Source organism: Pelobates fuscus, chromosome 2 (assembly GCF_036172605.1).
Source record: "Pelobates fuscus isolate aPelFus1 chromosome 2, aPelFus1.pri, whole genome shotgun sequence".
Taxonomy (NCBI): domain Eukaryota; kingdom Metazoa; phylum Chordata; class Amphibia; order Anura; family Pelobatidae; genus Pelobates; species Pelobates fuscus.
This window is the reverse complement of record NC_086318.1, coordinates 419,528,886-419,551,829: the sequence shown is the minus strand read 5'-3', so window position 1 is coordinate 419,551,829 and position 22,944 is coordinate 419,528,886.

Below are 22,944 nucleotides of genomic sequence, written 5' to 3'. Positions count from 1 at the left end.
CCATCCCTCCCATAGTGGTCCATATACCTCCCCCTCCCTCCCATAATGGTCCTTATACCCCCCCCCCTCCCTCCCATAGTGGTCCTTATACCCCCCCTCCCTCCCATAGTGGTCCTTATACCCCCCTCCCTCCCATAGTGGTCCTTATACCCCCCTCCCTCCAATAGTGGTCCTTATCCCCCCTCCCTCCCATAGTGGTCCTTATACCCCCCTCCCTCCCATAGTGGTCCTTATACCCCCCTCCCATAGTGGTCCTTATCCCCCCCTCCCTCCCATAGTGGTCCTTATCCCCCCCTCCCTCCCATAGTGGTCCTTATACCCCCCTCCCTCCCATAGTGGTCCTTATACCCCCCTCCCTCCCATAGTGGTCCTTATCCCCCCCTCCCTCCCATAGTGGTCCTTACCCCCCCCCCCTCCCTCCCATAGTGGTCCTTATACCCCCCCTCCCTCCCATAACGGTCCTTATACCCCCCTCCCTCCCATAGTGGTCCTTAACCCACCCCCTCCCTCCCATAGTGGTCCTTATACCCCCCCCCCATAGTGGTCCTTATACCCCTTTTTTTATTATTAATTTTCTTTTTATTATTTTATTTCGTATTTTATTTATATATTTTTTTTTTCGTCCCCCCTCCCTGCTTGATATATGGCAGGGAGGGGGGCTCTCCTTTCCTGGTGGTCCAGTGGCAGTTCAGTGGGGGGGAGAGGGGGGCTGTCAGAGCTGTACTTACCTTTCCTGCAGCTCCTGTCAGCTCTCTCCTCCTCTGCGCCGTCCGTTCTGCTCTTCTGTCAGCTCCCAGTGTAAATCTCGCGAGAGCCGCGGCTCTCGCGAGACTTACACTGGGAGCTGAGCGAGGTGCTGACCGGACGGCGCGGAGGAGGAGGGAGCTGACAGGAGCTGCAGGAAAGGTAAGTACAGCTCTGCCAGCCCCCCTCTCCCCCCAGTCTGTATTATGGCAATGCAAATTGCCATAATACAGACTCTGACTCGAGTATAAGCCGAGTTGGGGTTTTTCAGCCCAAAAAATGGGCTGAAAAACTCGGCTTATACTCGAGTATATACGGTATATTTTTTTTTAAATGTACACTACTGTTACACCAGATATGAGTTGCACTGGTGTGACACTGTGCCCTGGCAGGCCCTGAAACGCACACGCGTGAAGGAAATTGACTGCTATTATATTACAGTCAAAAAAGTTTTGGTTTTTTTTAAATGCAAGCTATTGTGACACCAGATATGAGTGGTGGCACTGGGCAAGTGGGCACAGTATACGCTGTGAGCCTGACACACACGCTTGCAGACAACTAACTGCTATTCAATCTATTACAGTCAAATTTCTAGTTTTTTTTTAAATGTACACTACTGTTACACCAAATATGAGTTGCACTGGTGTGACACTGTGCCCTGGCAGGCCCTGAAATGCACATGTGTGAAGGAAACTGACTGCTATTATATTACAGTCAAAAAAGTTTTGTTTTTTTTAAATGCAAGCTATTGTGACACCAGATATGAGTGGTGGCACTGGGCAAGTGGGCACAGTATACGCTGTGAGCCTGACACACACGCTGGCAGGCAGGCAACTGCAATTAGATTACACAGGGGGAAAAAAAAGCAGACTGATGTTCTAGCCCTAAAAAGGGCTTTTTGGGGTGCTGTCCTTACAGCAGAGATCAGATGAGTCCTTCAGGACTGTAGTGGACACTGAATACACTAGCCTAGCTATCAATTTCCCTATTAAATCAGCAGCAGCACACTGTCCCTCCTTTCACTAAGAATGCAGCTTCCGAATGAATCTAAAATGGATGCTGTCCAGGAGGTGGGAGGGTCTGGGAGGGAGGGTCTGCTGCTGATTGGCTGGAATGTGTCTGCTGACTGTGAGGTACAGGGTCAAAGTTTCCTCAATGATGACAAATATGGGGCGGACCAAACATCGCATATGTTCGCCATCCGTGGCGAACGCGAACAAGCTATGTTCGCCAGGAACTATTCGCCAGCGAACCGTTCGGCACATCACTAAGAGTGACCAATAGACAGCACCAACGGAATGACATTGCGTTACTGATTAATGACAATTGGAGACATTAGAAGTTTTGGTTAGGATGTCAACTGACCATATATGAGTCATGATTTTCATAGGCGCGCTTTAATTAAACAGTATATTTAGTGTTTGTTTTGTTTTATTCAATTTTTAAATTTTTTCATTATTTATTTTTTTTAGATTATTTTACCAGTTGTCATGAACTTTAGGGTAAATCTGTGAGAATTATGCATTTACTCCAAATTCTTTTTGTCCTTGTGCGAAACATAGTGGATTTTACATTGTGTAGAATTCTCATGTTTGTATTAAGCTACTAACTTATTTGCATATGGCTATCAAATGTTCCTTTCATAAAAAGAGACATCCAAGTATTTTAGTCAGTTTGGGTACGTTATGATTCAGTTGACCTTTATGGAGTCTCCTCTAAGAATTTAATAGGAACTTGCCTTTACCTGTGACTTTAACCACAATGCTAAACCTTTTGTCATAGAACCTTGCAGAAAATATATTTTCAAAGTTTTTAAACAAAATTTTAGTGGCAATCAATTGTCTTTTTACCATGAAAACGCAATCAAAAACATCAGTACAGCTACAGCTAAGTACTACAGAGCACAATATATATGAGGTGTTGTTGTTCTTCAATCAACAGTGCATCTTGTTATTTGTAGACATTTCCATATTGCAACAAAGTTTTAACTTTTGATGCTTTTGTCACACGCTACAGAACCACGTGTCCTATGCAATTCTAACTGCACGTTTTGTGGATATTGATAGCTCTGATACCTATAGGGAGCTGCCTAGTTTTCCTGACCACATTAAAAAAAAGGTCTCTAAAATTGGTAGCTGAGTGCGAAACTTAGTCAATCATTGTGTGACTTGCACACAAATTATGCTGAAGTTGCTGAATCCTGCTACAAATGTGTAAGGACATTATTTTACTAGAGCAATCACACTGCACTGTTATCAATCATTTGGACTATTTTCTGTGTAAATGAGCAGCTACGTCGCGGTTAAAGTGCTGGTCTTTGTCAAGAGACTATTGTTTATTTATTTACGTGTTACTGTGCCACATCAGAGACACAATAAAGATTACCAGCAGAGGAAAGACAAACGGGATCTGGTTGACATCTGACAAAAAGGAAGAGTAACAGGAAATCAAAATCCTCTCCCAATCTCAGAAACTCTTTATTTATAAATCAAATTGAAAGAAGAATAAACGTATGGTTAAAGATATCAGATCTGCGCACACACACGCACACACACGCACACACACGCACACAGAGGATTATTCGCTAAACAGCTCATGTAGAGAATTAAAATGTAATTACAAAGGTGAAGTCAAAATAACTGATTTTAAAAAAAAAATCAATCTTAACTGTCACAGCCTGGCTATTTCAGAATTTAAATTTTGCAATTCCATTTTCAATTCACCACAATCTTCTTTTCACTGAACAAAACACAAACGCAAATGTGTGTAACAAAAAAGTATATATAATATATAGTACCTATATTTAAATATGATATTTTTATATTTTACTGCTCCTTCTTTTTTTTCTATTATTTTTCACTTGATATGTTAATAAAGTCAACATTTGATTAGTGACTATCATCTAACAACCAATCGTCTTTTTTCCCCTCAATTATCTATATTTTGGTACCACGGGAAAAACTCAGAAATACTGAACGTCATTTGTTCAGTTATATGTGTGTCTATGTATCCGTATGAATCTCCGGAGATACGGAAATTGGACAAACAACCGATCGCCCCCCAAAATTCTGCCAAATTCCAACTTCCTCTCATTGAGACCAGAAATTATGTTACCAATCCCTTAATGTCCCTTACCCCTTTCTATTAACTCTGGATGTAATGCAATTATAAAAGAGATCTGCAGATATAAAAATGCATCTGAAATTATCTATTTGAATTAATTGGAGGTTAAATTTAAAGAGTTTTATTTTGGGAAAAGTATCTAAAATGCAAAAAATCACCCTGGAAACCATACTATGTTGATTCAAAAACTTTGATCCAGAAATGTTATTTATACATAACCCACACACAGTGGTGTATCCTGGTTTTGTGCTGCCCTAGGCAGGACAAAACTCAGACGCCCCCCCCCCCCCCCGCGCCACCCCCACCCAACCTTTCCCCCCGCCCCGCATTCTAAATACACACACTCACACTCGCTAACAAACACACTCACTAACAGACACACACTCACTCACTAGCAGACACAAACTAGCAGACACACACACTCACTGACATGCACACACACTCACAGGCAAACACACACTAACAGACACACACAGTCACACACTAACAGACACACACTAACAGACACACACACACAAACAGACACAGACACAAACACTAACAGACACACACACTGACAGACACAGACACACACTAACAGACACACACACACACACACTAACAGACACACACACACTAACAGACACAGACACAAACACTAACAGACACACACACTAACAGACACAGACACAAACACTAACAGACACACACTAACAGACACAGACACACACTCACCCACCCACATTAACACATTTTTTTAAAATATTTTTTTAACACATTTTTTTAAAAAAATTTAACACTTTTTTTTATTTATTTTTAACACATTTTTTATTTTTTTTTAACACGTTTTTTTAAAATGTATTTGTAACACATTTTTTGTAAAATTTATTTTTAACACATTTTTTTTTTATTTAACACCCCCCCTCCCCCCCCCCCCCCTTACCTTTGGGAATGCTGGGGAGGGGGGTGTCTCTTCCTCCCTGGTGGTCCAGTGGCTGCTGGGCGATCGGGCGGCACTGCCTGCCTGGCGGGCGGCCGGTCGGCGAGGGAGCACTTCCCCTGAGCTGTCTGCTCAGCTCCCTCGCCGGCCGCAGAGTGAGGCTGGGAGCCGGAATATGACGTCATATTCCGGCTCCGCCTCCCAGCCTCACTCTGCGGCTGGCGAGGGAGCTGAGCAGACAGCTCAGGGGAAGTGCTCCCTCGCCGGCCGCCTGCCCGCCAGCGCCGGCAGCGCAGCCCGACCGCCGGCGTGTCTGTTAGCCGCAAGGCTAACAAGACATTTGCCTTGGGCATTTGGGGGCGGCTTTTTTTGCCGCCCCCTGGAAAATGCCGCCCAAGGCAAATGCCTTGTTTGCCTCGCAGTTAATACGCCCCTGCCCACACATAATCAATGGAGATATCACAATTCAAGGTGGAAGGGGGTAGGAATGTGTAAAATATCCAAGGTGGACAAGAGATAGAAGTTACACTTATCAAACCCTACCAATTGACATATGCAGGCCACTATATAGTCACATTAAGCCAGGGAAGCATGTATATATATACACCACTGAAATATACAGAGGTGTATATGTATATATATATATATATATATATATATATATATATATATATATATATATATATATATATATATATATATATATATATATATATATAAATATATATATATATAAAAAAGAAAGGTTTTTAAGCTTTTGCACTCCTACCTCCAGCCAATAGTACCGGGTGCCCAGCCACACTGCAGTATAGAAAGTAATCAATTGCCGGCACTCCTGGATTTACAACATCAATTCGGTTTATTATCTTAAGTCGACGTTTCAGTTCCTAGTTTGGAACTTTCATCAGGAAAGTGAATGTTGTAAATCCAGGAGTGCCGGCAATTGATTACTTTCTATACTGAAGTGTGGCTGGGCACCCGGTACTATTGGCTGGAGGTAGGAGTGCAAAAGCTTAAAAACCTTTCTTTTTTATATATATATATATATAAATATACACCTCTGTATATACACCTCTGTATATTTCAGTGGTGTTTCTGAGTAAAACTGTGAGAATCTGAAGCCTAATGTCCGCTTGGCCATCACGTTGGACAGCTCTAATTTAAAACAAGATGGTTAGTGCGTGTTATAAAGTAGCTGCAGCAAGCACAACACAGCGGAATACAAATTACAGATCAGTTTAGACACTATGCTGCAGGCAATGCAGCCCTGACCGAGCAAATTACCATTACTAATCCCACTACCTGCAGTTACTGCTATAACATTATGGTCTGTAAGCCCGAGGCTTCACCCCAGGAGCTTTGTGTTTCCCTGCCCCTTTCTCAAACTGGTGTACAGTCTGCAGGGCAATATAAAATAAGAGGGGCTTTTCAAACACTCTAATGTTTGCATGGTTTATTTAACTTGTTACATACAGGGACATTTTATTTTTGTAGGCAAGGCCTACTTTTTTAATTAGCTGCAGATGCCGTTAAGTGTTGGCCATTACTTAACCATTAGCAAAAAAAGAAAAAAAATATTTTCAGAGTAACAGGTCCTATTTAGGTCTAAGACCATATTTCGCCTTTTAAAGGAGACGGCGATTAAAAATACATACAGAGATTACACTAAAAGCAGTTGTTGCCCGGTAGGATGCCTTTTTTTTTTTTTAAAGTGTCTTTAATTATAAGCACCTGTAGCGGAATGTAGGCTCTTAATACACTTTTATTCCTGTTGTTCGGCTGTCCGTACATCCCTGTTCGTGTGGTCCCCTTGTTCGCACCATTTAACAACCGACCATCCCTTGCTGCCAATCACAAATTGCTCATTAAGGAAAGTGTTTCCCCTGTGTGGCCGCCGTTCGTATAACCGAACGCACATGTTCAAACAATTGTCGGCCATTTTGTCTTCCAAACACGGGCAGAGGTACATTGCCACGGACGGCATGGCACTAATTTCGACTACATGACCCTGCGAACATCCAACTTCCCGAACAGTTATGAGAACAGCATTCGGGAGGCATAAACTAGCGAACAGGGGCAGCATTCGGACCCTAACAGCCAGGGGTAGCATTTGTCAGTGTTCGTGCGAGAACCCCCGAAAGATGACCGGTTGTTGCCTTGTTTTCTCTGGAACTGTTTTGGGGCATCACCTCGTGGCCGACCAGTCAAAACTTTATTCAAATGGCGTTCCCGAACAACCGAAGGGATCTGAGTGATATTTCGTTAAAGTGTGCGCTCAGATCTAAGCTATTCGGTGCTAAGACTTTCATGGGGTTCTGAAGTATTAAAATCTATTTTTGGGGTGTTTTAAAAAAATTTTTATTTTTCTGTACCTGACAGATAATTGGGTTATAAAATTTTCTCACGCAATTATCTCTCAGGCACAGAGGATCTTGGTAGGAAAAACCCTGCATTTTTGTATAAGAGACCCCATGTAGGGGCCTGTGCATAAAAGTCGTGTGTGGCCAAAATAAAATCAGTTGACTCCCAGAACTATGTGTTGTCTAGTTGCTGGGTGGAAAGTGTTTCGGATTTTTATATTGCTTCTTACAGCTTCAGGGGAAGGAATAGCGGACACAACTATGCTGGGTATTGGAGCTATGCTACAGCCGCAATAGGGTTACCCTATACACATATATAGGGATAGAGATCGTAAGCACTCAGCATGCCTGAAGTTGAAAAAAAAAGCCAGTAAAAAACAAGGTATGTGTAATCTATAGGATGGTATATGGATTAAATGACTCTCAGAAGCTAAAGTGAAAACACTAACCATTCCTGGGAAGCTGAATTGCTTTGTACTTCAATCTTTGCAAACAATAAATCTCAAAGTCTTGCTTCTTATCAGTCGACCTTTATTCCAGCAACCAAGAGATGATCTGACAATGATTCGACTACTTAGCATAAATGGCAGATTTGCAGTAAACAAGAGATACTGAGTATCTGGTATTTAATAAATCCACAGATGTAGAGTAGTGATGTCCCGAACGGTTTGCTGGCGAATAGTTCCTGACGAACATCACGTGTTCGCGTTCACCACGGACGCCGAACATATGCAATGTTCGGTCCGCCCCCTATTCGTCATCATTGAGTAAACTTTGACCCTGTACCTCACAGTCAGCAGACACATTCCAGCCAATCAGCAGCAGACCCTCCCACCTCCTAGACAGCAGACAATTTAGATTAATTCTGAAGCTGCATTCTTTTTTTTTTTGTGTTTGTGTTTATTATCCATTATCCTCCATAGCCAGTAACCTGTGTTTATTATACATTATCCCCCATAGCCAGTAACCTGTGTTTATTATACATTATCCCCCACAGACAGTAACCTGTGTTTATTATCCATTATCCTCCATAGCCAGTAACCTGTGTTTATTATCCATTATCCTCCCCATAGCCAGTAACCTGTGTTTATTATACATTATCCTCCCATAGCCAGTAACCTGTGTTTATTATACATTATCCTCCCATAGCCAATAACCTGTGTTTATTATACATTATCCCGTCCATAGCCAGTAACCTGTGTTTATTATACATTATCCCCCCATAGCCAGTAACCTGTGTTTATTATACATTATCCTCCATAGCCTGTAACCTGTGTTTATTATACATTAACCTCCCATAGCCAGTAACCTGTGTTTATTATACATTATCCTCCCCATAGCCAGTAACCTGTGTTTATTATACATTATCCTCCCATAGCCAGTAACCTGTGTTTATTATACATTATCCTCCCATAGCCAGTAACCTGTGTTTATTATACATTATCCTGCCCATAGCCAGTAACCTGTGTTTATTATACATTATCCCCCCCATAGCCAGTAGCCTGTGTTTATTATACATTATCCCCAACAGACAGTAACCTGTGTTTATTATACATTATCCTCCATAGCCAGTAACCTGTGTTTATTATACATTAACCTCCCATAGCCAGTAACCTGTGTTTATTATACATTATCCTCCCCATAGCCAGTAACCTGTGTTTATTATACATTATCCCCCCACAACCAGTAACCTGTGTTTATTATACATTATCCCCCCACAACCAGTAACCTGTGTTTATTATACATTATCCCCCCCATAGCCAGTAACCTGTGTTTATTATACATTATCCCTCCCATAGCCAGTAACCTGTGTTTATTATACATTATCCTCCCATAGCCAGTAACCTGTGTTTATTATACATTATCCCTCCATAGCCAGTAACCTGTATTTATTATACATTATCCCCCCATAGCCAGTAACCTTTGTTTATTATACATTATCCCCCCCATAGCAAGTAACCTGTGTTTATTATACATTATCCCTCCCATAGCCAGTAACCTGTGTTTATCATACATTATCCCTCCCATAGCCAGTAACCTGTGTTTATTATACATTATCCCCCCATAGCCAGTAACCTGTGTTTATTATACATTATCCCTCCCATAGCCAGTAATCTGTGCTTATTATACATTATCCACCCATAGCCAGTAACCTGTGTTTATTATATGTTATCCTTCCACAGCCAGTAACCTGTGTTTATTATACATTATCCTCCCCATAGCCAGTAACCTGTGTTTATTATACATTATCCCTCTCATAGCCAGTAACCTATGTTTATGATACATTATCCCCTCCCCCCAAAGCCAGTAACCTGTGTTTATTATACATTATCCCTCCCATAGCCAGTAACCTGTGTTTATTATACATTATCCCCCCCCCCATAGCCAGTAACCTGTGTTTATTATACATTATCCCCCAAAGTCATTTATCGTTGGACCTAGGCAGCATGATGTCTTAGGCCGGCCCAGAGAGTGAGTGAGTGAATAATATAATATATATGTTCAGAAACATATTAGTAATATATGTAAATCGGGTTCATGCAAAGAGGGTGAAAAGGTATTAAAGAAAAACACACTTATTGCATCAAATTTACAAAGCCAAACTTTTAAAAGCTTTCCTCATTTCTTTCTCGGGATGAGGAATATATCGGTTGTAGACTGAGGATTTCCATCTGCCCAATCTTTTAATAATATGCACTGGAGTGTCAGTGTTGAAGGAGACCGAAGCTGCCCCTATTCTAAATGAAAGACCCGAGACATGGATACAACCCAATCTTAGGGGTAGTGTTCTGATGTAGAAGATTAATTTAGCCGTAGTCAGAGGGATTCAGTGAGAGTAGTGGTGAAATGTGTGTGGCATGACTGAGTGTGGGTAAGTAAGAGTCAAGTATTTTAACTGAGCACTAGTTCTAGGTGGGATAAAGTGGTATAGCGGATGGATGAGTAGTTTGGTTCGTTTTAGAGGTTTGTAGAGAAAGTATTTAGTGATCATGTTTTTTAGCGATATCCAATATTTTTAAGGTGGTCTCAAACAAACATAAAATGCTATATAAAATTTGTCGGAATATCGAATAGTCGTGTATAGTAAATCAGAGAGGGCTCAGAATATCGAACCTGGATGAAGTAGGGGGTCTATCTGTTTTATTAAATACGTGGTAATATGCTTTTAATGGGATAGGACGTTAGGAAAGGTGTGTGATTGGGATAAGTGGTTGTGGCTGTATTTACCTTATCCTGGGACCGACCTGGCTCCTAAGCTTGAGCCGCGCGTGGCTGGATCACTCCTGCCTCCACACGAGCCGCATGCGGCTTGATCTCCTTTTCTGACTTAGCCGCGTGCACTAACCGCAGTGATCGGTCACGTGGCCCGCCTGGCACTAGGAGCACGGCTCGAGTCACAAGCTCGCTCTTAAAGGGGCAGTGGGAGCCAAAAGTTGATTCAGGCTCCCATTGGCCCACGTCATTCCAGCACCCCCAGAAACGAACGTTTTGGGGGCACAATAGCTTGCATTTAAAAAAAAAACAAAAACTTTTTTGACTGTAATATAATAGCAGTCAGTTTCCTTCACATGTGTGTGTTTCAGGGCCTGCCAGGGCACAGTGTCCCACCAGTGCAACTCATATCTGGTGTAACAGTAGTGTACATTTAAAAAAAAAAGTACAGGGGGCTTGTTGTCACCTTTCGGGGACCCTTGGTGTTGTACGTGGCTGGGTGGAGGAAGAGACCTTCAATGACATCACTGAGGACAAGGAACGGGACATGGCTAGCTTGGTATCCAACCTTGTGCAAATGGGGAGTTTACGGTTGTGCAAATGGACTGTTTGCGGTGGTTTGCGGTGCGTTAAACGGGGAGTTTGGTCTGTCACTGTGAAGCGGGCGTAACCCTTACACTACCTGATCGATACAACATCATACCTGATGTTTTAAAGCACGTTATTCCAAACAATTTAGAAATGTTAGGTGATTTATGCCCTTTATGGATTAAAACCAGACTCTGCATCAACTATGTAATTTTTCATGGGAGTTTTGCCATGGATCCCCCTCCGGCATGCCACAGTCCAGGTGTTAATCCCCTTGAAACAATTTTTCGATCACTATTGTGGCCAGAAAGAGTCCCTGTGGGTTTTAAAATTTGCATGCCTATTGAAGTCTATGGCGGTTCGCCGGGTTTGCCCGTTCGCGAACATTTGCAGAAGTTCGCGTTCGCCGTTCGCGAACGGAAAATTTTATGTTCGCGACATCACTAATGTAGAGATTGGGAGTGAAAAATGACTCTTTAAATATAAATTAAGAATTATGAAAGTATTGGTATATCACTGTAGTTATAACAGTAATTAAATGGCGTTAATTGGAAAATAAATTGACTCATGGATGACCATATTTTAAAATTTAGGCCAACATAGTCAATTATGAAAACGCCTCTGAGGGTGCCAATTTTGCCCTATATTTTGCAACTCACTTGTCAGCTCACTACAATTCACTATATTTAAAAAAAAAAAAACAACCATAGGTAAAGCACTGATTCCAGGACACTAGCATTTCATTTTTCAAACGGAACTCTCACTTTTTTGAAAGTCAGGAGCACATGATGTTCCAAGCCGGCTCATGCGCGCTTGGGCATCTGCTGGAAAAGTGGGGCTTGAGCGCATACGCACTTAGGTATTTATTTTATAGTTCCCTACGAGCACTAAAGGAATCTGAAAACACGGCTCCATGGGAGGCAAACATTAATTGTCTAACATATGCTCTGGCTGTGCCAGGAGAGACTGGCATTCAATGTAAATTAAAAAAAAAAAATCTATATGTATTTTATTTAAAAAAAACAAACACAAAAAACCCATAGCTAAACTAAGATTTAGTTAACTAGTGGAAATAGATACGTGATCATTCCAATTTAATCATGGCTAAAAAATAACAACTAGAGATTCGCTTTTTGCATTTAACCCTCTAGATTACCCAGAACGGTAAGGGTAGACATGTGGCCAACAGACGTACGAAATCAGGAGGTCACAAAGTATTTCAGCCAACTAATTCCACTTCACTTTGTTGCCTCTGAAAGCCAGTTCTGTAAAGTGACATAGGCGCGCTGACTTGTATAGGAATAATGAAGTGTGGTATTCAACTAAAAGACCTCACAGCTTTTCTTCCCCAACACAGTCCCAGCCCTCTTCCTTTGTTCCAATGGAATGAATAGAAAGCCTCTTTCTAATGTACCTGCTGCTAAAAAAGATAATATCAAATTCCAGTCCAAGCTATTTACACTGCTATGGGTACACCTCTGACTCCTGATCATAAATATAAAGGCACACATATTTAACTGGTGTTGTAAAGAGAAAAGCAAACCTCAATATCAAACAACATACGCGAGGCACCACTCCCAAGAATGAGAAGAATAAAAAAAAAAAAGAAAAAGAGAGAGCCCACACTAAGAATAAAAATCATCATTCATGACCCTTCCTTGTTCTCCCGCCCCAGGCTGAGGTGACAGAAGGAGGGCGTGTGTCGGAAAAGGCTATCATGATGGGAGGGAGCAAGTGGGGAATTTGATAAAAGAATGAATAAACCTCTTGGGAGATCCAGGGGTGGACTGCCTGAGCCACGCTGCTCTAAGATTATTGCAATTTATGCATCTTTATCGCGGACACGAGCTAGATGACTATAGATTTTTCATTGTGAGCTATGAATGATTCAGAATGAGAGAAAACACAAAATGCAGCATATATATTTTTTATTTATTTATTTGTTTTTGTGATAATAATTTTTTTTGGGCAAAAATTTTTTTTAACAAAAAAAAAAAGATCATTGAAAAAAAAATGGGAATAAATATTATTATTTCCCAGGAGAAAGGTGCTATAGAGAGCGGATACTTGTTTACCTTTCAAGTTCTCTACAGTGCAATACGTTATAAAAAAACAAAAATGTAATTTGTACAATGGATAAAGCCCAGAATTCAGGAGAAAAATGTACAACATAGAACAGAATCTTCATAAAAATATATAAATATATATATGCACACAAAAATCTCTCCATACTTACCTTGATAATGCTAAGTAGGATTCCCACAGATAAAGGCCATGAATGTTTAACAGTAAATAAAAAACAAGTAGACAGACGGAGAATATGTGAAATGGTTTTTGTGGTTTTCAAAATAATGGCTATATCTTTGATCTCACATTCCATTAGCAATACTGTGTCCCCTGGGCTTACAAATCCCCTGAAATTGTCTGCTCTGGTGATGACCTTAGTTCTTCATTAGCTTTATAGCATGCTTCAGGCTGCACACTGCAGATAGTGCGGTGACAATCTGATTCCTTCCATGTGTGACAATGGTAAGTGTCAGGAATACCATGTCACTAACAGTCTCACACTCGATTAGTTTAGGAAAAGATCTTTCACTCTAAATAATGCAGCTAATCTGAAATCGCTGGGTGCCTGTGTGCAAACTAATTGCAGAGAATCTAATGCCCAGATTTAGAAAGCAAAAGACGCCAATTCTGGATTTATTAAAGGAACAATATAGTGTTAGCAGTACAAAGCTGTATTCCTTGCACTATATGGACCCTCTGCCACTGCAGTCCCTTCCCCCGCCACGAAGGGTCTAAATAACCATTTAAACACTTGCCTGACTTCAGTGCCGACGTCCCTCGGTGCTGTGTTGGACACATCCTCCACCGACGTCAGCCAATGTGGGAAACCTAATGCACATGCGCGACATGTATGCCTTTCCCATAAGAAAGCTTTGACTCAGTGCTTTTCTATGGTGTTTCTCAAGACGTTGGATGTCCTCACGCTTTGGACTGCAGTGAAACTGCAGGAAGCACCTCTAGTGACTGTCTGGTAGACAGCCATTACAGGCAGTCTTAAACCTGCAATATAAACATTGCTGTTTTTGTAAAACTGCACCCAGACCACTTCAATAAGATTAAGAAATTGGTGTCCCTTTAACACTTTCTCACTCTTAACCAGGTGCTAGTTAGCCTACAAGATAACACCGAACGACCACTAAAAACAGAGGGAAAGGATTGGCTGAGTAATTTCTGCCAGTTTCTGGATCCCGTAGAAGTGGCAAATTTGCAGCAAATAAGAAAAAATTCAGAGTTCCATATAAAGATATTTTGTATTATTATTTTTAAAGCATTATCTTAATAATACATTATAATTAAAAAGGGTCAACTCCACTGTGAAATATTCATTCAATCAGTTGCTCAAGATAAAGCTGGACAATGGTCAGAATGAGCTATTAAGTGCAGGATTGTTTAACTGTATTGCACAACATTCTCAAAACACTGTCAGATTTTTGTGACATATTTTTTTTTTTATTCTGAGTGAAAACAAAAAAGTGTCACTGACACTACGGCTTGGATTCATAAAGCCTAAGGCAGATGCAAAGGTGTGGCGGAAAAGTATAGATTTCAATAAGTCTGGGAGCGTTATGTAGCATAGCACTCTAATTGTGTAATAACTTTCTGTATGATATAAGCAATGAATATATAACAGCTATAACTGATGTGGAAAAAAGCTTTATTATAAGAACAAACTGTGAGGCGCATGCAGTAGTCAATACTGGAGGATCTAACTCAATGTCAATATCGCAATAAGACCATGAAGTCCATAGAAAAAAAAATATATTATATCCCCATATTATCAATATAAAGACTATCAGGGTTATTTGGTAAGGTAAAAATTCAAGATGAATTCAAAGTGAAACGGTCAAACTGGAAAAACTCTCTGAGTCAGCTACGCTTACAGTTCAACAACCCTGGCCTTAAATTTGAAATTCACTTTAGTAAATATGCTTATACTAAGCAGAAAGATAAATAATACTCATCTTTATAGGGGAACAACATCGTATCCTACTTAAGCTGATACATATAGGAATGCCAGCTACTATAAGTGCCCATAAGATTTTTAATTAGTCAGCTTGATTTAGTACAAGTAACTCGTTCCATAACTGCTGGATACACTCAAACATGAATTATGCTCTCGGAACCCCTGGTGGGATTACTATGATTATTTCATCAATGCCAGTTTGGGGGGACACCGATCCAAGCACACATTTAAAGCAGAAATCTTGCCTGTGCCTTAGTCTTGGTGAGCCCTAGAAATTCCTCTGATCAGCGGTCTGATATTCTTTATGGAATAAGAATAAGCCATGCCTTTAATCCGGTCCCTCTTCAGATGCTACTTGAGCCCTGACCTGTTCTTTGGACTATGCACTTTCTGTGCCCGACCTGATATTGGGATTGGACCTGGTATCCCTTCACATCCACCAGTTTTAAAGTTTTGGATACTCTTGTTTCCTGATCCTGGTTCTGTAAATTAGCCCCTTAAAGACACAGCTTCAGAAATAAAAGGGAATCATGACGGAATGTTTCTGTCATGTGTCCTTAAGGGATTAAACATTTTTTTCCTGTTTCAGTTGGTTTACGTCCACGCATCTGTCGCCTCTAGGGCAGCCTGTCTCCCCCAAAGTCCAACTCACTGGAGTAAAAAAAAAAAAGGTACAGTGTTTAAAACACACATATATCACTTTACCTATGAAAATTCTAAGCCTAGCCGCATTATCTATAACGCCACACTCTTATAAGCCCCGTGCCATTACAGCTTGCCTAAAATAAATGTTCAACACAAACTAAATGTTCAACATTAAAACGTTTTTTTTTAAAAGAATACATAACGTTCCCAGACAACCATTAAAAATAAATTTCATTAAGTGTAGAAAAGGCAACAGAGACAATCACAAGATAATATTGAGATAATCAGAATAAGATAAATCGTTTTTTACCATAGAAATATATATAAAGGTATGGGTGTTGGCTAGATCAGTTACTCAGTATATTTCCGGTATGCCAATTAGGTTAAATACCACAGACAGACACAAGTGTTGATGTGTAGTTATGGGAATAGCTGTACAGCCCTCGTCAAAATTACTTCCAACAGAATCATCAAAGTTATGCATTTTACTGGGGGAATGCATTGAAAGATGATTAATGGAAAATAGATCACCTTTTACATATGCGATCAAGGCAATGAAGGTTATATAATCTGTCTAGAATGTACCTGTGGAGTTTTATTCATTGAATATAAGTCCCAGATGGATCGATTAAAAGGCCATTGATTCGTTCTTACCAGCTGAAGTGCATTTGTGTAAAAGTCCATTTCATAACACAGTTTGTTAAAGGACCACTATAGTGCCAGGAAAACATACTCGTTTTCCTGGCAATATAGTGCCCTGAGGGTGCCCCCACCCTCAGGGTCCCCCACCCTCAGGGTCCCCCTCCCGCCGGGCTCTGGGGGGAGGAAGGGGTTAAACTTACCGCTTTCTCCAGCGCCGGGCGGGGAGCTATCCTCCTCCTCTACGCCTGCTCTCCTCCTCTTCGGCTGAATGGGCATGCGCGGCAAGAGCCGCGCGCGCATTCAGCCAGTCTCATAGGAAAGCATTTACAATGCTTTCCTATGGACGCTGGCGTCTTCTCACTGTGGTTTTCACAGTGAGAAGCACGCAAGCGCCTCTAGCGGCTGTCAATGAGACAGCCACTAGAGGCTGGATTAACCATATTATAAACATAGCAGTTTCTCTGAAACTGCTATGTTTATAGAAAAAAGGGTTAAACCTAGCTGGACCTGGCACCCAGACCACTTCATTAAACTGAAGTGGTCTGGGGGCCTATAGTGGTACTTTAAATATCAAGGTTATCAGATCGTATCAGATATTAATTGGAGTATTAGATAAAGAGAGGAGTTATTTCTGTAAAGTTTCTTGTTAAAGGAACACTATAGTGTTAGGAGTAAAAATATGTATTTCTAACACTATAGTGCTGGAGTATCAGTGTAGGTCTCCACCCCCTGCTCCCCCCTCCCTCCCCCCCCCCACCCTCAGCAAGGAGCAAAGATGTGTTTAAACTTTGGTCTTCTCCATCACCTCGTCGGTCTCACTGCAGCTGGCCTTGCCTCCATGCCTGTGATCATGAATTTGGATGATCTCAGTCAATCCACTGCTTTCCCATAGGAAAGTATTGGGAGGCTATTGCGCATGCACAGCAAAAAGGGAAAGCATTGAATTGGCTGAGATCATCAAGATTGATAGTTTCGAAAAATACCCCTCTCAGTCTCATTAAAGATTTCGCCTTTTAGCCGAAAGCAGCGAGGTGAATTGTTAGTGTAGGACTCATCTAAGAGGTTTTGCCTTGACGTGGCAGGTGAGCTTACACTTTAATGACCATTGGAGTGATACTAAAAAAAATCTCCAGTTATTTAAATGTGCATTGGGATTTGTGATAGTGCGCAAGTAATTATTTTTTCTTTGGTTTTTATCTAAACCAGGATTTCTTGTGAATTGGATAAGAACTTGCACATTTTATGTCCAATTCTCCTGCTAGTAAATATATTAACATTGATATTATACATTATGTAAGTCAACATTCTAAAAACATCAACTGTAATGAATATGATACTCAGTCCCCACCAAACAAAATGGCTGCTCTACAGTGCAAAGGAATTGCAATTTGTTTCACACACCCCTGGCACTTACAAGCTTCTGTTACAACAGGTATATTAGTAATGTGTGTTAAAGGACCATAACTTTCAAAGTAGACAGTGAGACTAGAGGTTCATTTCAAGCAAAGCCCTCCAGCATGGGAAAGATTACAAAGGTTAACATTGTAGGTGCTAGGGTTTCACTCAGGTATCGAACACTTGAGATTTCAGTCAGGGGTTACAGAAGATACAGTCATTCACACACACATTGCTATGGGCTACATGTGTGTCAGTGGAGTATTCATTCATTTTCCGATGTGAACATCGCTCAAAACTAAAGGCAGGGCAACCAGCAACCAAGTTCACTTCCTTACGAGGAAATATTGCTGGTTTTTACATGTTTATGCCCTTCGCAATAAATGCTTAAAATAACAAGAAGATGGAAGCAAGAAGACGAGAGAATGAGTCCCTGGGAAATTTGTAAGTGAGCTGGCCGTGTCACCCTTAAGCATTTTAAACCTTAGGTAGTCTGTCACACGCGTCCAATGTAGCAACTCGACTTTTCCAAAAACCTTTAGGTTATCCCATAGGGGAGACTTGTGGGGTTTGTTCAGTAAATGGGGATCGGTGACAGATTTACGACGGAACACCAAGAGAGTTGAGCTGGGAAAAAAACAAAAAAGTTGAGTAAGAGAATTTGTTGGTTTATAATTTTCGATTTCCAATGTCAGTTCTCCACAATTCCCGGGTCACTGGGAAATTTAAAAAAAAAAAATTGAAAAAAATTGGGTTACCTTTATTCAATTTATTTTTCATAGATCTAGGTACTGCTTGGCCTAATAAACTAACGTTTCTCTATCTGAGCTGTAGAACTATTCTGCATTGCCAATCTTTTTATGTTCCGCTCATCAACAAAGAATACATTATGAGCCTGTCCAGGAAAACATTGCAGATCTGATAAACCTTAGAATTTAATCATCAGCCCTGATTATCCACCCCTGAAACTACAAGTCAAACAATGGGAATTTACAGTAAGGCCTAAGGTACATGTGTCAGGGGAGTTCACAAACAGTGAGTGTTTTAATGAGAGATAAGACACATGCTAATGAGATACTGTAGTGATAGTGTCCTGCTGGGATGTCAGTTTGCTGTCTGCAAGCCCTGCAGATAATTTGGGATTTTAGCATAATACACATCACATTGCACAGGGTAACATGACGATGTGTTTATTAGGGCGAAGTGGAACAAGTTTTTGGGAAACATTTTTTTATGATAGATTACTCCAAATGTTGCACTTAGCCCAGAGTATAGTTCTAGTAGGGTAATTCAAATTCAAGGTCAAAATAGGCAAAATTTAACTATTTCTATACTTTTACTTCTTTTATTCTGGCCTCAGTTTAGGAAATAACACTCTTTGTTCATGAGGACCACAGTTTTCATTGACTACATTTACCGGGTTATTCAACTAAAGCAAGAAATCCAAGTAAATTTCCCATTTAAGGCCAAAGTAGCGGGATTGGAAAAATTAAAAAGCTGTGCTTCCAGTTTGGCTATTTTGGCCTGAGATGTGTAATTCTCTTTGAATTCTGACCTTAGTGAATAACCCTCGAAAGAGACACAATACATTTATTAAAAAATAAATAAATAAATAAATAAATACATTGTCAACTGGAAGATACAAAAAAAAGCATAAAATGTACTTTTAAAATTCTTGTATAATTTAAAGAATTGTTTTAATGTACCAATATAGGTTCTACAGATCTAGATCTGCCCTTCAAGATGATGTATTCAAATGTTGATGAAACCAAGTTCCCCGCTTCTGCTGGTGTCAGGAATGCACCTCCAAATTAGGGAGTAGAGATACTTTGAATGTAGAGGTAAATATCCAGCAGTGGGTCATTACATCCCTATGTTTTCTGGTTTATGACCTCCGCTGGTGCTGAAGTTGCAGCTGCCGAAACCTACAGTCCATTGTCTTTCATAATTGAGGGGCTGATGTTACCTTGGTCAGCACCTATTTAGTAAATGTGTCTATTTGTGTTTGCATAGTCAGATACACTACGGCCAGGTGCAAAGGAAGCAACTGCTCCAGGAATAAGCTCACGAATCTCACAAATCACAGGTGCCAGTTCTGCAAACATTATAAGTGCTCGAGAAGGCACACAGTGGTGAGTTCCTCACCGTTGGGAAAATTCAAGGTGTCTTATTTACTAAGAAACAGACCCAACAATGACATCCGTCTACAACGGAATTTTGTAGGATACCTTGGGATCTTGGACTGTGCCACATTTAACATCAAAAAGGACCATAAACTTTGTTTCAGAAAATCAGTGAAGCAAACTACGATTTGTTTAATAGTCCAGTTGTCAAAACAATAACCTAGTCGTAATAACAATAGTAAATTATATAGAGAACTTCTAAATGGACCCAAAGCACTGTTGTAATAACTGACACGAATGCAAATCTTGATTGATGTATCTTATATTTACTTTGGTTTGTTTTGTGCCCATCAGTTGGCTTTGAGATGGAATCCATCCAAATCATTGTTACCTTTAGAATCAGTCAAAGGGGACTTAAGTAGGCCAAACCTTTGCACAACTTTCATATAGTAAACTTGTCATGTTACAACGTCTTGCTTTCACTTTAGCAGAACTGACATGTGAATGATGTTTCTGGACTACATATCCCATGATGCTTTAGACCTAAGGATGGCAGTGTATCATGAAAATGTAGTCAAGAGCCATTTATAATGCCAAGCTAAGCCATCACAAGACTAGTTGTTTAGATCACATCCCAGGACGGAAATGAATCAATCAAAAAATGCATTTTTTTTTTGTACTGTAGTACATGTTTGTACTTATAGATGCAATGCAGTGTAGTGGAATGATTTATGTAACCATGTACTGGGGGTTATCATTTGAAACTATTCCGCATCATCCTATGTTAAAGTTTTACGATCTCCTTTAACCCCTTTCAGTTCTCAATCGTATGAAAGGACAACCAAGCACCTGTGCAAATCTAAAATCATCTAATTCGATTAAATTGCCTACTGTGTGTGATGGGAAGTTTTTTTTTTTTACTTGACTTAGTTTGAACTCTTATTATTTTTTTTTTCAATAGACTGAGGAAAGCAAAGTATTAAAATGCACAAATGATGACATAGGTGCTAACAATTGCATAACGTATCATACAGATTTAGGATCAACACCATCCTTTAGTTATTCTCTAAGTTAATAACACCACCTTTTTTTAACCCTATTAGCATTCCTAATTATTAGCAGCGTTTAATGGGGGTGAATAAATGTTCTAAATCTGATTTTTTTTAAATGGGGCAAAAAAAAAAAAATGGTTATAAAAGAGGCGATGGAACTCAGTACTGGTGCGTACATTAAAAAAAGCCCATTGGACATTAGTGTATGTAAATATACCTAGGAGCAACGTTTGACATAAGTGGATGGGTATGAATTATGCATTCTGCCTGGCAGAGCTTTTAAGTGCTGCCCAGCAGCACGTGAATTTAACAGGGTCTGGGAGTGAGATCAAATGACATATCACTGCAGTTCCTTTGGGATCCTAGTCTTGCTTAATTAATTCATTTCACACTAGGAGCGTAGCATTTCCACATATTGTGAGGCAGCACTTATAAATTCTATATTCTGGTGGGCAAGGTTTTCTAAGTGTTATTGAAAGAAAGAAAAAAAAGAAAAAAACTCATGGCATAATGCCAAATTCTGCCTGGGAAGAAATGTGATGAGAAAGAAGAAATAAAAATGATCCCCTCATTAAAACGCTGCTTTCTAGCTCCATGATGTCCAAATCATACCCAATTAAGGGGATGTACTTTGTTCTAGGAAATTCCAGATTAAGAGTTGTATTGCTAGATATACTCTGAATTCTAGTGAATTGAAATCCAAATAGCAAAATTTAGGTAAACAAATTCTCCAACAGCGCTCTAGTCACACATTGACACAAAGCCTAAATGTGACCTTTTTGCATTGCAATTCACAAAAAATCAGAGCTGAGTCAACAACCCTTTCTAAGCACCCACGCTACCCACATGTTTGGAAAGCACAGTGAAGTGACGTCGTCGCATGGCGTCAGTAGGGAAGGAGGTGCACTGCATCAAGATTGGCAAGGATTCAAAAACTCCAAATTTAGGAACAGATTTTGTGCACCATAACCATTTTTATAAGGTGCAGCAGTTATGGTGCTTGCTGGGTCCTTTATTCAAGGAGGAATCCAAGCGGAACTGCATGGCTCAGTCGAGCAAATTCTCTTTTTCATGTGCCCAGAAAAAATGGCGGATGCAGCACCCTGCCTCCCATTGCAACTATTATTGAACGGCATAATGCCAAAGCCCTTTGTCATCGGCAAATAACTCCATATAGTAAATTTATTTATTTTTTTTTAACATTTTTTAAAGCAAAATGCAAATACAAAACCACAATCACTGTGTGACTGCATTCAGCCGAGGTGCACTTGATACTTTGTTTTCCAGGAATCATGTTTCATGCCAGCATGCAGCACATGAGAATGCTACACTCTGGTCTACAGCATTCATATACTGGAGGAAGGAGATCAGTTTATTATTCGGTGAGGGTCCTCTCAGTTCACGGATTTTCCTCCTGTGAATATGTAGCTACAACAGGACAGCACTTTTCCTGCAGTGCCACACAGCATGACCACATGAGGTTTGTCCCAATGGATCCTACAACTTTAATTCAGGCAGGCGATCAGGAGGCCTTAATTAAGCTTGTCTGACCACCTTAATTGCAGCTTGTTAAAAACCTCTTCCTAAGGTTGTCTATTCACAGCAGCTACAACTTCTACACACCTGCAGAGTTATTTACTAGACTTTGAACTGCAGTCAATTGAGAGCTAAATTACAGAATTTAGGCTTGAATAGCCGAACAGCAGCGATTCTGAGTAAGAAATTTTTTTTTTTTAACAGATCAGTTTTTCCTATATTTTGCAGTTCAGTCTTTAATTTGCTACAATGCAGAGATTAATGAACAAACCCCTAAATTATTAATTGCTGAGAATTTTAAATTATAGGACAAATTAGCCAAATCCAAAAACACAGCTGTCTGGGGGAATTTTTCCAGTTTGGGTAATGTTGCCTAAAATTTGAAATTCACTTGAACGCTTATTCACTAATGGCCGCAGCGTAGCAAATTAAAACCTGAATGGCAAAACGGAGACTAAAATAGATTGGGAAAAAAAAAAAAATCGACCAACTCTGCTCAAGTCACAGCTTGGCTAATTTAACTGTAATTTTGCCATGGATATTTTAAAAGGAACACTCCGAGCACCATAACCAC